At 44.0% G+C, this 18,269-nt stretch overlaps 1 protein-coding gene across 11 annotated transcripts in view; it reads right to left on the bottom strand.

Moving 5' to 3' along the window:
* Tpx2 (TPX2 microtubule nucleation factor) overlaps positions 1-6,441 on the bottom strand; it is a 57,112-nt gene extending 50,671 nt beyond the window's left edge. For 2 of the 11 annotated variants that reach the window (XM_017797215.2, XM_029561767.1), the window contains exons 1-2: positions 6,322-6,440; positions 2,999-3,103 (exon numbers count right to left, since the gene is read on the bottom strand). The gene's annotated coding sequence lies outside the window, so the exon portion shown is untranslated. Of the gene's footprint in view, positions 1-2,988; positions 3,104-3,781; positions 3,828-6,075; positions 6,291-6,321 lie in introns of those variants that run through there. The other 9 variants (XM_008829390.3, XM_029561769.1, XM_029561764.1 and 6 more) reach the window with 7 other exon arrangements.
* Between the last annotated feature and the right edge of the window lie 11,828 nt (positions 6,442-18,269).

Raw genomic sequence — 18,269 nt, forward strand, 5'->3', positions numbered from 1 at the left:
ACTGGAGTTACAGATGGTTGTTAGCCACCATGTGGGTGTTGGGATTTGAACCCAGGTCCTCTGCAAAAGCAACTGGTACTCTTAGCCACTGAGCCATCTCTCCAGTCCTACACTTTGCCTATTTTCAACAGAGGGAAAAGCACAACTTAAACAATTAGAAGTACAAGAGAACAGACAAAGTCAAGACTTCATGAAGTAGTTAGTTAACACCATCTCATCCAGACAGTGCCACTTCCTCAAACACTCTCTCCTATTTTCACAAGGGATAAATGATCTTAGTACAGTACCACAAGAAAAGCAGTTATTTTCATTGTACTCAGAAAGAAAACACATTTTTTTTTTGTAATAAGGGATTAAAAGGAGTCAGCAAATGGCAACATCTAATTTTGACAGCTAAAGCTACAAACCAAGTCTGAAGAAAGTTTAATGGACTTTGTTTCCACATTTATATTTGCTAACTTGTATGTCGAAATTGGAACTGTTTACAGAAAGAGATCTATGAAGCTTCCAAAATTGGGTCAATTTAAAATCCAAACAATCCTTTACTGTCCAAACACTCAGAAGTCATCACAGAACACTCTGGACACTTGTTCTAATTCATCATTGCCCAGAAACATCAAGCAAATATATTTTCATTTCTCTTTCAAACGTGTAAATTCCAGCCAGGCATGGTGGCTCAAGGTGTAACCTCAGCACTCAGGAAGCACAAACAGCAGGATTACCATCAGTTCAAGGTCAACCTGGGCTACATAGTGAGTCTGGGACTAGCTTAGATTATCTCAGAGAAAGACCACCTCTCAAAAAGCAAGAGCCAGCAAGAAGGCTTGGTAGGTAAAAGAGCTTACTGTGCAAGCCTAATAACCTGAGTTCAATCCTTAGAATCCAGTGGAAGGAGAGAACCAACACCCAAAAGTTGTCCTCTCACCTCCACACATGTACCATGTTTGGCACACATACACCCATACAAACACACACAGTAATTAAAAAAAAAAAAAAATCAAAATCAATGTGTAAGTCTCGTATTGTATATTTTAGAGAAAGGCTCTCACTACGTAGCTCTGGCTGTCCTAGAACTGGTTATGTAGACCAGACCGGCCTCAAACTCACAGAGATCTATCTGCCTCTGCCTCCCAGGGCTGGGATTAAAGATATGCACTACCAAGCCCGGCCCATATTGTACTTTTAAAATATTTATTTATGGCCAGGCATGGTGGCACACACCTTTAGTCCCAGCACTCAGGAAGCAGAGGCAGGCAGATCTCTGTGAGTTCAAGGCCAGAGCCTGGTCTACATAGTGAGTTCCAGGCCAGCTGGGGCTACAGGGAGACCCTGTCTCAAAAAGACCAAAAAAAAAATTTATTTATAAAACCAGGTGATCTGACATGCCCTTCTGGCCTCTGCAGGCACCAGGCATGCATGTGGTGCACATACATACATGTAGGCAAACACTCATACACATAAAATAAAATCTTTTCTAAAAACAAAAAAACACTTCTCCAGCAGTATCAGTGGACATAATGCTCAAAATAATAATAACATCTCAAAAGCCCCCCCCCCCAAAAAAAGATGGGTTTTAGTGTATTTTTTTTTTCTTGTCTTTTTGAGTCAGGGTCTCCCTGTAGCCCCAGCTGGCCTGGGACTTACTATGTAGACCAGGCTTGCCTCTGCCTCACAAGTGCTGGGATTAAGTGTGCACCATCATGCCCAGTTTTTACTTTAAGATGTATTTTTCTATTTACTTACATGTATGTGTGTCTGTGTAAGTGTATACCACATTTAGACTGTTGGATCCTTTGGAGCTGGAGTTATAGGCAATTGTGAACTGCCCAAAGTGAGAGCTAGGAAATGATCATGAGTCCTCTGGAACAGCAAGTACTCTTAGCCACTGAGCCATCTCTCCAGTCCCTCTCTTAGTATTTTTGAGACTGGGTTCCATATAGCCCAAGCTGGCCCTAAACTTACTAAATAACTGGAAATGACCTCTAACTCCTGAGCCTTCTGCCTCCACTTCCCAAGTGCTAGGATTACAGGCATGGACCATAAAATCCAGCCTGATTTCTTTCTTTTTTGAGATAGTATCTCACTATGCAGGCCACACTGGCCTTGTACTGAATATATAGAGCTCCTGATTCTCCTGCCTCAGCCTTACAAGTGCTGGGATTCCCATACCTGGATAGTGTAAGATCTTTTTTTTTTTTTTTTTTTTACATAAAATATAGGCAGAGAAAAAAACAAAATCAATCAAGGCTGATAACACAGGCCTGTAATTCCAGCTACAGAGGAGGCTGAGCCAAGAGGATCACAAGATCAAAGCCGGTTTGGGCAACTTAGTGAGACTCTGACTCAAAAAATACTGGTTCGGTGTGGTGGTACAAGCCTTTAATCATAGCACTGAGGAGGCAGAAGCAGGTAGATCTTTCTAAGTTCCTGGTCAGCCTGGTGTACATAGCAAGTTACAGTCCAGCCAGGGTTACTTAGTGAGACCCTGTCTCAATTAATCAATCAATCAATCAATCAATCAATCATCAATCAATCAATCAATCAATAAATAAATATAAAAATAAAAAAGGGCTGTAGGTATAGTACAGTGGTAGGGTATGTGAAGTTCTGGATTCAATCCCCAGTATAAAACAACAACAAATGTTCTCTACCAGGTGGGATAGTTGCTGATTTTATTTTTACTTTTGCTTTTCCATATTTAAAATTTTCCTTCTAGCCAGGCGTGGTGGCACATGCCTTTAATCCCAGCACTCAGGAGGCAGAGGCAGGCGGATCTCTGTGAGTTCAAGGCCAGCCTGGTCTACATAGTGAGTTCCAGGACCTGGGGCTACAGGGAGACCCTGTCTCAAAAAGACCAAAAAAAAAAAAATTTTCCTTCTAAAATATGTATTACCTTATAAAAACACATTAGTTATTTAAACACTCATGAAGCTAATATACTGTTTCCCTAATTCCTTTTAATGTAACTCACTGTGAACACAGCCTTACCTTGCCTTACCTTGTCTATACACTCCACCTCCCACAACCTTGACTCAAAACTACAATATATCTTTTCAAGTCTCTTCTGAAATCTTCACTCTGGTAGGTGCTTCTTATTAAGAACCTGGAAGCAGCAAAAAACCAATTAAAAAAAAAAAAGGCTCAAGTTAAAACTTTTTTAAACTCTATCCTCCCTATGTTTGTACATCTGTCTTGAATATGTATAAGAATTCACTTTTTTTTATCAGATAGTCTGCTACAGGCAACATAGGATAGATAAGTAAAAGACAGGGGTTGCAGCATATACCTGTTATTCAAACATCAGGACAAACAGAAGGCTCATTTAAAATATGAGTAAGAATTTTTACTATCTCCTTTTGCTAAATCTCTTAAATTTCTAAAGTAGACTCATATATATAATTTTATACCTTTCTGTTAATGTTTAATTTTATCCTCTTCTCACAAAGGACCTGCTGATTTGTATGTCTCTGTCTTAAATATAGAACTATCTATATAATAACCCAGACTAGTCAATCACACCATTATCACTCCTGATTCTTAACTGCTACTATGGCAAAAACTAATAATGTTTGTGAAAAGACTTTAACTCTCCCTTCTTTCTTCTCCCAAATGTTTAAAAAGTTAATTAATTAAATAGGAATTAGGGAAGAAGCTGGGTCTGTAAGCTCACGTTGTAGGAAACAGACCCAGAAAAAGCTTAAGGAAGAAAAAAAATACAGGAAATGTAGAACTCAATCTCTCCTGATACCCAAACAAGAAATAAAGGACTAATAATGCATACCTTTAATCTCAGCACTCAGGAGGCAGAGGTAGACCCACTTCTGTGAGTTCTAGGTCAGCCTGGTCTAGATAGGGAGATCCAGGACACCCAGTGCTACACAGTGAGTCCCTGTCTCAAAAAAACCAAAACCAAAAATAATAATAAATAAATAAATCTTTAGACTGGGTGTAATAATGTATGTCTTTAATTCCAGCACTCAGGAGGTAGAAGCAGGTGGATCTCTGTGAGTTTGAGGTTAGCCACATAGTGAGATCCTGTCTCAAAAAAATAAAATAAAATAAAAAATGAAAAAAAAAAAAAAAGGAAAGAATTTCCCACATAATCCCTTTCTCCTGGGCAAACCTAATTACAACTACAAGTTAATTTTATAACGGTTCTACTGCACACATTTACACATAAGTGGCCAAAATAATGCTGATTTAAATCATAGAAAATCTTAAACACATGTAGTATGATTCAGTTTTTCATACCTGCACCTTTGCTGTCAACTTAAGGAGCACCTTCTTATCCAGACGATTAAACAGACCACAGTCTTCTAGTCCCTGTCTAGCCAAACTCGGTCATATCTGTATCCCACACCTCACAAACCTCTTCCATCTCCTTCACCTCTACATCCTTACAAAACAGATGCTGTCTTCATCACTTCTCAATCTGAATCAATTTGCCAGGCTTCAATCTCAGCACAAGGAGGCTAGCTCAAGAGGACTATCACGAATTTGAGGCCAACCTGGGCTACAGAGTGAATTCAAGGCCTGCTTAGGTAAAGTATCAAGGGTCTGCCTCAAAAATAAAAATGGAGGAAGCCAAAGCGATGGCTCAGGGGTTAAGAACGCTTGTAGCATCCATGTTGGGAGGCTCACAACAGCCTCTAACTCCAGCTCCAGGGAATCTGATGCCATTGGTTTCCATGGGCACTCGGACACACATGTACATATGTACACACACACACACACACACACACACACGCACGCACGCACGCGCACACACACCCAAAATTAAAAATTAAAAATAAAGCAGGTCATGGTGGTGTTTAAAAATAAAAAAGGCCTAGAGATGTAACTCAGTTGGTTAAGTGCTTTCCTAGCATGCACAAAGCCCTAGGTTCAATCAATCCCTAGCACATGCATATAAACAGTGTGATGGTGCATACCTCTAAATCCCAACACTCTGGAGGTGGAGGCAGGACAATTAGGGAACTCAAACCAACTACATAGTTTCAGGCCAACCTGGGCTACATGAGCCCTGTCTCAATCATCATCATCATCATAAAACAGAAATGACATAGAGCCCCAGCCTCTCCCCCGAGCATGAGCAAGCATTCCCAAACAAAAGAATCTGTTTGTCGCCAAGCATACCAGAAAACCCTTGAATACACCATACATCTGTACATACACAGTATTTGACACCAACTAACCTGAGTACACAATGTACTCTCAAAGGTCAATTAATTGACTAAGTTAGCCAGGAGCCACAATAATTTTGAACCAAAAACAACAACTTAATACTATTGAACAGATACACCACCTAAACCACAACTTAATAACTACTGAACAGATATACCACCTAAACCAAGCAAGGGGTTGGTTGACAGGTGGGGTGAAACACTTGAGCCCACAACACAGCATTCTTACTATAGCAGCAAACAGTTCTGTAATAGTTTGGGCGTTTTTAAACACCTGATGAAGGAAATTCAAATAAAGGCAAAGGATGTGAGGACACAAGGAAAGGCTGAACTAGGAAGTATATCAAGAGATAAAGCAAATTCAAGGAGTTAGAAATCTAGGGGCTGGGCATGTAGCATACAAGACCTTTAGTTTCATCCCCAGGACCACAAGAAAACAAAACCCTCTATATTCTCTGTGGGAAATGGTTTGGTGCAGTTTTTGCTATAAATCTGGGTCACAGTTCTCCTTCCCCCCTCCAATCTATAAATGGCCCAAGAATGGAAATTGGAAGGCCTAGTGACTTAATACACAGGGAGGTGGCTAGGCAGATAAGGATAACATCAAATGAACTTTAAATCCCAAACAGAAGACAAGCCACAGTGAAATTCCTTTCTCCCTCAATTATGTTGTCCTGCCATCAAATTTACCACCCTTAGACAATCCTCTGGAAAGGCCGGTCGTAGTATCTCTTTTCTCCACCAATGCCACACCTCTTGACGGTGGAGCTATCTTCACCCATTTCTCCAGACTAAGTGGAGCGGAGAAGGACACCCAAGGCACTAGCTTGGCGCGGAAACTGAGAAAGCCCACGCAGGACGCCCCGTCCCATACACACGTATTGCAACATACCTTAGCACGGCAGTAACAGTAGTCGTTACCATTATCAGGAGCCGATCCTGACCCCACGAATATGGTCTCCCGAGACGGCACCGCAAAGCCCTCTCACCGACGCCCGAAGCCCCCGCTCCAGCGCGGCCTGAGTCCCGCGGCCGCTCGAAGGCCCACCCGGGAGCGGGGAGGCGCCTCTACCCTCTGGAAACGTGAGGTAACAGCGCCCGGAGCCCTGCTGCTCCCCGAGGCGGTCCCACCACTTACCTGGCCTCACCGCGCCCTACCTCCAAGAAGCAAGCGCCGCCAGCCCGCCTCGGAACTCAACAGCACCGTTGAAATTTTGAACCCCGGGACCCGGACGAATGCACCAATCAGAGCGCTGAGAACCGACAATCCGCGCCTTCTGATTGGCCTCTGAAAACGTAGCGATGCCGGAAGTTAGGAGGCGGGACAAAGCCAAAAAAAAAAAAAAAAAAAAAAAAAAAGATAGCAAGCTTAGAAAGAGTCTAACCTACTGCACGGGACAGCTTTAGGGGAAATGTAGTCTTCTGCACATAAGCGTTCTTTTGCCTGCTCCTACTACAATACCCAGAATCCTCTATTTGTTTTCGTTCTTTGAGTTGGTTTCCTTTGCTTTGTTTATATTCGGTTCCCGGTAGGGTTTCGTGGCTCCCAGTCTGCCCTTGAACCCACAATATAGCTGAAGATGACTTTTAACTACTGATCCTCTTTTGAACTGCCTCTACCTCCCAAGTGCAGGGTTTTCAGGCGTGTGTTACAATTCCTGGCTTGAGAAAGTTGGTACCAGATGAAGTATGGAGACTGGTTAGCAATACAAGGGCACACATCTTAGACCTACCCGAATTCACGGGAAGAAAACTTTTAATTCTGTTCCTAAGATTATTCTTGCCAAGTTTGTCCATTGTGTCTTGAATTTATAGGAATTTTCATTCTATCAGAGTCTCCTACAAGCAACATATATTTGCAAATCATGCTCTGTCCAGTCACTAATCTGCCCCGGACTGAAAGTTGTTTTGCTTTTTAATTTTAAATTCCAATTTCAGAAACTGGAGAGATGGCTCAACAGTTAAGAACACCTCTTAAAGAGGACATACACTGGAGGCCTTTACTCCAGTTTCAGGAGATCTGCTGCCCTCTCTTCTGGACTGTACAGGCATTGCACTCATGAGTGCACTTACACACAATGCACGCAGAATACTCGTACACAAAATAGAGATAAATGAATATTTAAATCCTAAATGTTGTCTTGAATTTTTTTCTCATTTTCAGGTCTGTTTGTTTTGGTCTTTTTAAGACAGGGTCTCCTTGTAGCCCCAACTGACCTGGAACTCATTATGTAGACCCAGAGGCCTTGAACTCAGAGATCCGCCTACCTCTGCCTCCCAATTGCTGGGATTAAAGACGTGTGACCACACCTGGCTCTGCCTTATTTTTTGAAACAGGGTCTCTCACTTAACCTGGAACACGATGATTCATCTAGACTGGCAGGCCCACAAGCCCCAGGGACCCTCCTGTCTCCATCTTCCCAGTGCTGGGATTACAGGTGCTCACTGCTACACCCATGGGTGCTAGGAATTAAACTCAGGGCCTCATGTTTGCACAGCAAGCATGTTGCCAGCTGTGTCCTCTCCTCAGTCCTTGAATGTTCTTTACATGTTTTAGAAAATAATAGCAATAAGAAAATTATTCCTTTTTTGAATTATCATTTAAGATAATGTCTTGCTATGCAGCCCAAGCTGGTCTCAAACTCGGGATCCTCCTGCATCATTCAACCTCCTCAGTGTTGAAATTACAAGAGTTTACCTCCGCCTCAGTTAAGACTTCCATGGCCCTGACACAGTCCCTGGGAAAAGGCACTGTAACAGGTGAAGGGTGATAGATCCTTAGCAACCACTGTAAACTCTGCCCCGTCCAGCATAGCAGCTTGGAGGAGCAAGAATGGGGAGTAGGAGCCATTCTGTGCCCATCTAGGCTGCCACCGTGGCAGCTAAGCAGTTTAGAAGAGATGGGTAGAAGAGAAGCAGCATCCTTCCAGCCCACCCACTCTGCTCAAAGTTGACCTCTGGCCTCCACACACGAGTACACACACTCAAAGAACATTGAAATACCATCTCCTCTACTTACATGATTTTGGAGTTTACTCAACCTTTTAATTTTTAGTTAGTATACATAATAATGCTTCATTATGACATTTTTTAAAATTTTATTTACTTTATGTGTATGAGCGTATTGCTTGTATGTAGGTAGGTCCATGTACCTGTGTTGTACAGTTCCCACAGAGGTCAGAAGAGGGTGTCGGATCCCCTGGAACTGGAGTTTCAGATGGTTGTAAGTCACCTTGTGGGAATCGGATCCAGGTCCTCTTCAAGAGCAGCTGATGCTCTTAACTGCTGAGCCATCTCTCTAGCCCTGACATTTTCGTATATATGAAATGATATATCATTATACATATCCCTGCCTCCCACAATTATTCAACTTTTCTCAGTCTTTATTTTCTCTTTTAAAACCTGGGAAAGAGTAATGAAGACAAGACTACGGTTAGGATTTAAATTTGAATTGTTGGGGTTTGTTTCACTTATCAAAGTGATTCTGGGGTTAGTGCTCCCTGTAGGTATGCAGATACTGGGCCAGGAACTCATGCTGCTTGCAGAACTTGACAGGCATCTCCTGGCACACATCTGAGAGGAGAAGGTTGAGATGGGGCTTCAGCTTCCACTCAGCCACTCAAAGATGTCCATCGACTTCGTTTTGTTTTGTTTTTTAATCTTTTTGAGACAGGGTCTTCTCGTAGCCCCAGCTAGCCTGGAACTCGCTATGTAGACCAGGCTGGCCTTGAACTCACAGAGATCCACCTGCCTCTGCCTCCCAAGTGCTGGGATTAAGGGTATGTGCCACCATGCCTGGCACCTTGTCTTTTAAATTTTATTAATTTTTATTTTATGTGTATATGTGTGTGTCAGCATGTACGTATGTGCACCCTACATGCATGCCTGGTGTCCTTGGAGGCCATTAGAGTGTCAGAACTGGAGTTACTGTTAATTATGAGCTGCCATGTGGGTTCTGGGAACCAAACCTGGGTCCTCTGAAAGAATAGCAAGTGCTCTTAAGCACTGAGACATCTCTCCAGCCCCTCCATTACTTTTTTACACAATTATTTCCACCAGGTTTTCTCTTGCTCCTTATCCACCAGCCACAATTTGGCAGGTAGTACCTTAGCCTTGAGATGGGTTAGTCTTATTAGCATTGTCCACTGAGCAGTACACCAAGCTGTCTGTCATTGGAGCTTTGTCACCCAATCCTGTAGGTCATGAGCAAAGGGGTGGTTCTCAGTCATAGACTGGTCCTCCTTGGTGGCACTGCACACAGAGTGAATAAGTAATTGCCATCTACACAGATCAACCTGATGCCAATTAGCATGATGCTGTACCCAAGGCCCAGAGCATCAATACCACCCAAAGGGTACTCCTCAGAGGTCAGTGGGTATGGAGATGACATAACATTGTTCCAGTCAAAAATGATGGGACAATTCAAGGGTGGCAGTGAAGCTGAAGAGAACATGTACACGTTCACCAAAGTAACAAATGACCTCACAGGCCATACCCAGACCCAAGGGATCTCCCTGTCCAGTAGAGAGAAGATGGTGATGAAGTGGCCCTCCTTGCAGTGGTAGTGGATGGATGGGCATCTAGTGACCCTTGCCTGGGTCTCTCACATTACTGTAGCACTCAGGGATAAACAGTTCTGGGTAGATGTCTCCATACATCAGCACACCTACAGCTGGGCCTCATGGGGGATGTGTACCATGGTCCTGCTTCTGTAGAATTTCAGCACCTCCTCTGGGGCAGATTCGGGTCTTCAATGGGTTTGATCTAGCCCTAGCAGACCATGATGCAATTGATAGAGATTACAAAGATGACATTATTATCTTCAAACTCTTCACAGGCCCTTGGAAGGTGGGGCTTGTCATCCTGGGATGGGAACAGCTGCTAAAGCAGCTGTTGCTGCTTCTGCTCATGGGGTTGCCAAAACTTCCTACAGATTTCATCTTCCCCACCAGATCTAGCCAAGCCCAGAGCCCCAGGCTACAACAGCAAGTGGGTAGTGTGGCCCAGGCCTAGTCCCTCTGACTGGTTCCCACCAAAGCAAGAATCTTAAGGTAACTGAAATTTTGTGCAAAGACGTGCCTGAATGTAGCTGAGGGTGGAGACAACAAATACATAATCCAGTCCCAAATATACCCATTGTGTCATGAGCCAAGCTGCCCTTTTGAATACCTGTCCTAAAGGATTTGTTTGCTTTGCACTGTGAAGGGTATAATAAGGCTGAGGAACAGGGCCTGACTTCCTAGAGAATTTTTAGGCCAATTTGTTCATTTTCTCTTTATTTGAAGTACTGCTGTTGCTGATTCCCACTTACCACAAACGTTTCTCTTGATTTTCCTGGCAGGTCTCAAATCACTCGCTTTGAGTGATTTGGGACACTCGCTTTATGACCATCTGGCTGGTTCTATATTGAGGCTTTTGATATCCTCTCTGGTGGTTTGAATGAAAATGTCCCCCATAGGCTCCAAGTATTTGGACATTTTGTCCCCAGATGATGGCGCTGTTTGGGAGATCTTAGAAGGTGTGGCTATCCTAGAGGAAGCCCATCACTGGGGACAGGCTTAGAGAGTTCTTAAGCCTTGCCAGATCTCCAGTTGCTCTCCTGCTTCCTGTGCCTGCATGAGGATGTGAGAGCTTCACTTCTGCTGCTCTTGCTCCAGCCACCTCCATGCCTCCCTGCCATGATGGGCTGTAATGCCCCTAGAAACTTCAGCTCAAATAAACTCTTCTTTCTATAAATTGCTTTGGTCAGTGTTTCTATCACAGCAACAGAAAAGTGACTAATACATCCTCCATAGCCCAAATCCATGTTCCGACTTGAAGATAACCCAGGTTTAGTTATACAGTGCCCCAAGGACATCAGACTACTGTAGTTCTCCAGCATCACATCCCTATAGAAAGTCCTTCCCCTCCTGCCAGGTGAAGTCTACAGCTATGACCTCAAATGATACCCCATTTTCAAATTTTGGATCGCCAAGCATATTCCCTGGGAACTCCCCACACCAGCATGTCACAGGGTGGCAGTATCTACAGCAGGACTTCCTGGACCTTGTGAGTAGAGATGGAATATGGCAACAAGTCCCTAAATGGCAGGTAGATCAAGTTATTTATTTATTTTTGTTTTTAAGATTTAATTATTTTCAGTCTTTTAGAGATTCCCTGTCGCCTCAGCTGGCCAGGAGCTTGATATGTACACCAGACTGACCTTGGACTCACAGAGATCTGCCTGCCTCTGCTTCCCAAGTGCTGGGAAAGACTTATTCTATCTTTAATTATATGGTTTGCTTGGGGTTTTGAGATTTTTTTAAAATTTTGTTTCTATGGGTATTTTGCTTGTATGTATGTAAGGGCACCATTTTCCTGCAGTGCCTGCAGAGGCCAGAAGAGGGCTTTGGATCTCCCATAATTGGAGTTACAGATGGTTGTTAGCCACCATGTGGGCGCTGGGAACCAAATCTGGGTCCTTTGCAACAACAGCCAGTGCTCTTAACAACTGAGCCATCTCTCCAGTCCTGTTGTTTTTGTTTTTGTTATTTTAGCTTTTTTTTTTGGTCTTTTTGAGACAGGGTCTCCCTGTAGCCCTAGCTGGCCCGGATTCACTATGGAGACCAGGCTGGCCTCGAACTCACAGAGATCTGCCAGCCTCTATGTCCTGGGTGCTGGGATTAAAGGTGTGAGCCACCACACCTGGCTATAAATAAAATCTTAAAAAAAAATTCTTGCTGAGTGTGGTGGCACATGCCTTTAATCCCAGCACTTGGGAGACAGAGGCAAGTGGATCTCTGTGAGTTCAAGGCCAGCCTGGTCTACATAGTGAGTTCCAAGCCAGCTGGGGCTGCAGGGAGACCCTGTCTCAAAAAGACAAAAATAAATAAATAAATATTTTACTTATTTTTATGTTTTAAGAGTGTTCTGTGGGTATATATGAAAGTGTACCACATGCATACCTGGTTCCTGCAGAAGGCATCAGAATCCCTTGGAACAGGATTAAGGACAGGTGTTAGCTGCCATGTGGATACTGGGAAGGGAATCCAGGTCCTCTGGAAGAGCGGTGCCATTTCTCCAGCCCCCAGAGCATATTTTTAATTATGTATGTATGTGTATATCTGTGTGGAGGTACACGCACATGTGAGTGCAAGTGCCTGTGGAGTCCAGAAGAGGGCATCAGATCACATGGAGCTGCCCATGGGTGTTGGGAACTGAACTCAGATCCTCCTTGAAAGAGTACTCCTCTTAAACCACTGAGCCATTTTCCCAGATCCTCTTTAAGCTCTTATTATAAGTACTCCTAGTATTCATTTTCCTATAAATAAGCAAAATACAGTTGCAGAAATTTGACTTCTTAGTTAGCAACTGTTGGACTCTTTCCTGCTGTCCTGGCTGCCTTGACTAAAAGAACTGTCAGTCAAACAACTAAACTATCCCACATCAGCACCAGCAGTTTTGAACACTACATGATGCCTTTAGCAAACTATAAGACTATGATCATGGCTGCTTGGTCTGGCAGAGCATCATCCAGGCCTGTTCAAAGAGTTTGAACCAGACTTTGTGCTATCACCAGCCTCAGTGAACACTACATGACCCATTGGCACCTAGGCCAGAAGGGGAGCACTTCCCTTGGTGGCCTAACAGAGGGCCTGCTGTAACTGGTGCTAAAGAGGCAAGACTGTGATTGGTCCAGACAGCCTCCTCTGACTATATAAGCAAGCTGCTCATGTTCAGAGAGTTGACTGGAAGACACTCCCCTATGCTACCTCCCCTGCTGTTACAACAGTAGGCCCAGAAGAGGCTTCTCATGAGTGGTCTTTTCTTGTCTACTTTCAGTAGTGTGGGCTGAGCTAGAAACACCCCGAAAACAGCAACAGAGACAGCATTGTGGCAGCAATGACAGAGGCAGTGGAGTGGCAGTTGTAGTGGCAAGAACGGCTGAAGAGTTCAAGAGTAGTAGAGGGGGTGGGGCAGCAAGACGGTTCAGCTGGGAAAGTTGCTTATTTCCAAACCTCATAACCTGAGTTCAGTCTCCAGAATCCACACAGTAGAAAGAGAACCAAGTCCTAATCCTACCACTATGGAGGCAGAGGCAGGTGGATCTCTGTGAGATCAAGGCCAGCCTGGTCTATATAGTGAGTTCCAGGCCAACTGGGGCTACAAGAGACCCTGTGTCAATAAAAACTAAAAAGAGAAAAGAAAAAGTGAGTGACCAGGGCTAGAGTTAAGTGAATGGTTCATGCTTGTAAGCCCAGCACTTGGAAGGTAGAGATAAAAAGATCAAACATTCAAGGCCAACTTCCATTCTATAATGCATTTGAGGCCAGGAAGAAGGGTGGAAAAAGTAGAGCAACAGCAAGAGAGGTCAGAGAGCTGGGACTGAAGAAAAATAAGCTGTAAAAAGCCAGAAAAAAGTGACTCCAGGCCCTGGCCATGGAAGAGTTCCAGAAAGCTATAAAGTCTTTGGGGCTAAAGGCCTCAGACCTTATGCTAGTTACTTTCTATCGCTATGATAAAAACACTGACCAAAACCAACCTGTGGGAAAAAAAGGGTTTATTTGACTTACAGCACAGTCCATCTTTGAGGGAAGTTAAGGCAGGAACCTAGATGCAGGAGCTGAAGCACAGGCCATGGAAGAACACTGATAACTTGCTCCCCTAGCTGGTACTCAGTCTGCTTTCTTATACAAGCTGGGACCACACTGCCCAGGGGTGGTACCACCCACAGTGGGCTGGGCCCTCCCAATTCATTCCACAATTGAAAGAATGTCTCACAGACATGCCCATAAGCCAATCCAATGAAGGAAATTCCTCAGCTGAGGTTCCATCTATGCAGCTGTGTCAAGTTGACAACTGAAGCTATCCAGCATAGACCCCAAGACAAGAGCTGTGACACTGGCCAGTGTTAAGAGCTAAGGAATCTGTACTTCCTAGGCCAGCACAGGAGTTCCACATTTGTAGGACTGAGTTCAATACCCAAGTTGTGAATGAAAACAGTAAGGGGAGAAAGCACCAGCTGCTTGCTGCACCCACCTGCCCACTGCTCACTGCTGCCAGACACCAAGGGAAACAGAAGGTGCCAGAGACCATCACCTGAAGGACTTCTTGCCTACCCATGATTTCTATCTGTGGCTAGTCAAAGGACCCCACCCAGCTTATTGGTAACATCTGTATTCATTTCTGTTTTCTTCAGGCTACAGAGCTTATAACCTGTTGTGGTTCTAAGAGTCACCTGATTTAAGATATTAAGCTAAGCCGGGCGTGGTGGCACACACCTGTAGTCCCAGCACTTGGGAGGCAGAGGCAGGCAGATCTCTGTGAGTTCAAGGCCAGCCTGGTCTACATAGTGAGTTCCAGGACAGCTGGGGCTACTGGGAGACCCTGTCTCAAAAAGACCAAAACACAAAAAGGTACCTGAACGTGAGCCTGAAAGCAAGCCAGTAAGCAGTGTTCCTTGGAGGTCTCTTCTTCAGTTCCTACCTCTAGGGTCCTGCCTTGAGATCTTGTCCTGACTTCCCTCAGTGATAGGTTGTCATCTGGGAGTTGTAAGATGAAGAGAAGTTGGAAACATCTATTAAATGCCCACCATATACTATGTATGTCCTATGATCTAGGGCTTGTATTTGTAATGGATTAGAGATGTAGCTAGTGGTAGAGTGCTTGCCTTGCATGAGTAAGACCCTGGGCTCATGCCCAGCACAGCGGGGCTTCCATTTGTAGCTTTAACTCCAAGAGACACACTCATGCTCATTACCACAAAGGCACAATTGCTGCAGTTTATTGTCTGCCGACTCTGCTAGTCACTGTGCCAAGGGTAAGGGATACTGAAATGAAAAGTCAACTACTTAGCACAAGCAGGCCTTAAACATATGGTCTTCTTGCCTTAGCCTCCTGAATACTAGGATTACAGGATGCCTGAAAGCTAGAAGTTGGGCTACGTTAAAGCAAATGGACATAAAATAGCTGCCAGGAGCTGGAGAGATGGCTCAGCGTTTAACAGCACTGGCTGCTCTTACAGAGGACCTGGGTTCAGTTCCCAGCACCCACATGGTGACTAACAATCATCTGTCACTCCAGTTCCAGGGAACCTGATGCTCTCTTCTGCCCTCAGCAGAGACACACAGTGAGACCCTGTCTCAATGCTCCTCAGCCCACAAAAAGAACCATAGAGGGAGCAAAACATCAATACCTCAATTCCTTGGAAATCTCTGCTCACTGCCAGAAAATACATAACTATTTCTTCTTTTTACTGCCATATTCTACTCCTCATTTCTTTCTTAATTTAACTTTTTTTTTTTGGTCTTTTTGAAACAGGGTCTCCCTGTAGCCTCAGCTGGCCTAAACTCGCTATGTAGACCAGGCTGGCCTTGAACTCTCAGAAATCCACCTGTCTCTGCCTCCTGTGTGCTGGGTTTAAAGACATGTGCCACCATGTCCAGCTCCAATTTAACATTTTTTTGAGAACTTCATACAAGAGTACACTGTATTTATATCATTTCTACCCCTCCCTCTCCCCACTCCAACTCCTCTCCCTCTCCCCATTCTCTCTGGGATACCCCTCATTTCTTATACTTTATCACGTTCCTACCTCCAAGGGTTGAAAAGGTGGTTATAGGATCTATTTCTTCTATTGTTTTTTAATTTTATGAATAAGAGGGTTTTGTCTGCATGTGTCTAAGTGTACCGTATGTATGCAATATCCTCAGAGGCCAGAAGAGGACATCAGTTCCCTGGAACTAGAGTGAACATCTGTGGATGGTTGTTAGCTGCCATGTGGATGCTGGGAACTGAACCTAGGTCTTTGGCAAGAGCAGCAAGTGCTCTTAACTGCTGAGCCATCTCTCGAGTCCCTACTTCTCCTATTCTTAGTCAAGAATAAAATTCTCCTTCACTGCAAAAGAAACAAAGAAATAAAAAAGAAAGAAAGAAGGAAGGGAGGGAGGGAGAAAACATACACTTAATCTCAGTCATCATGGAGCTGAAACTTTAGAGAAGACAGTCATTAAACAGGGTAAAAAAGTGAGGGGCAAGGGGTGTGATGCCTTATGAGATGAAACACATGCTGACCATCCCTGAACGCTGAATGACAAGATGAGAAGGAGGGCCAGGTTGGACTCAGATAGTATGCAAAGGAGGGAGGGGTCTGCCTAGGCTTTGGCTGTCCCATTGTCCCATATCTAAAGCACACATCACTAAACCAGTAGACTCAGGTGGGGAGGGGGTACCTTACTTTTATTGGGAAGAAAGGGGCATCAGCACTGTGTGTGCAGGCCTCCTAGGCAGATGGTACTAACAGACTGATGGTATGAATGAGTAAATAAAGCAATATAGGAGGCCCCAGTCTTTCCGCACTAACAAGTGAGCCTGGTCCAAGGAATTCCACACCTGTCACTTCTGCATCTGCTAAGTTCTAGATCTAGATCATGCCTCAAAAGCCCTTCCTGTGTGAACAAGAGACGAGGAGGTCTGAAACCGCTGGGGCAGAAGTTTAGTGCTGGCAAGGAACACAAGACACCTCTGGGCCACTTCATCCACAACTTCAGCATTGAGGAGGGACAGGGACAAGAGTGGAAATAAGGAAGTCACCAAAGTTGTGATTAATTGGAAGCCACTTAAGTCTTTATCAGCAGGAGGCTATTTCATAAAACTATCTAAAATGAAATAATAAGAAACAGTTAAAAGACTTCCAAGAGAGCTGAGCATGGTAGCATGACACTGTAATTCTAGCACTCCACTCAGGAGATGGAGGTAGGAAGATCAGGAGTTCAAGACCAGTCTTGGCTACACAGTGAGTTCAAGGCAGGCCTGGGCCACATGAGATCCTAAGATAGAACAAAACAAAAAACCAAAACCAACCAACCAAAAAACCCCCACAAAAACAACAATAAAAAAGAGAAAAGACATCCCTTGAGCCTTGGCGACTGTCAGAGGGGGTTTTTTTGAGACAGGGTCTCCCTGTAGCAGCAGCTAGCCTGAAACTCACTATATAGACCACCAGGCTGGCCTCAACCTCACAGAGATCTGCCTGCCTCTGCCTCCCAAGTGCTGGGATTAAAGAACTGCACCATCATGCCTGGCTCAGGGAGATATTTTTAAGGCACATTTTCAAGTTAAAAAAAATTGCTGGGGGCGGGGATGCTAGAGAGATGGCTCAGTGGTTAAGAGCACTGACTGTTCTTGCAGAGGACCTGGGTTCAGTTCTCAATTCCCATATGACAGCTAATAAACATCCAGTTCTAGGTAATCTGACACCCTCTTCTGACTTCCACAGGTATTGCACAGCACAGGTACACTTACATACATGCAAGCAATATACTCATACATATAAAATAAAAATAATATATAAAAGAAATTGCTGGGCTGGTGAGATGCCTTAGCATGTGAAGGTACTTGCCACCAAACCTGACCACTTGAGTTTGATTCTCCAGACTCACAAGGTAAAAGGAGATAGCCGACTCTTACAAGTTCTCCTCTGACCTCCATATGTGCACCATGATACATGTACACACACACATACACACACATACACATACACACACACATATACACACACAAATTAATTGGTTTGAGGTTTTTGTTTTCTGTTTTTTTTGAGACAGAGTCTTATTGTGTAGCCCTGGGTGGCCTGAAACTCACTATGTAGATCAGGTTAGCCTAGAACTCACAGAAATCCACCTGCTTCTCTCCCGTGTTGGGATTAAAGGAGTCGCCACCATGCACAGCTGTAACCTCTTCTGGAAAGTGACATTCATTATCAACTGTGTGTAATTCCAGCTCCAGAGGATCCCACACTCTCTTCTGGCCTCTGTAGGCATTACACTTATGGGTGCACTTATATCCATGCAGGCAAAACATTCATAAACATAAAAGAAAAATATATCAATCAAAAAAATTTTTAATGTTTCTGAGGGATAGTGAGATGGCTCAGTGGGTAAAGGCCCTTGCTGCCAGGCCTAACAACCTGAGTTTGATCCTTGAGACCCACCTGGTAGAAAGACAGAATAGACTCCCACAAGTTGGTCTCTGACTTCCACATGTACACACACATTAAATAAATAAATGTAATAAAATAATTTCTTTTTAAAAATATTTATTTTAGGC

Source organism: Nannospalax galili, unplaced genomic scaffold (genome assembly GCF_000622305.1).
Source record: "Nannospalax galili isolate Female #2095 unplaced genomic scaffold, S.galili_v1.0 scaffold1714, whole genome shotgun sequence".
Lineage (NCBI taxonomy): Eukaryota > Metazoa > Chordata > Mammalia > Rodentia > Spalacidae > Nannospalax > Nannospalax galili.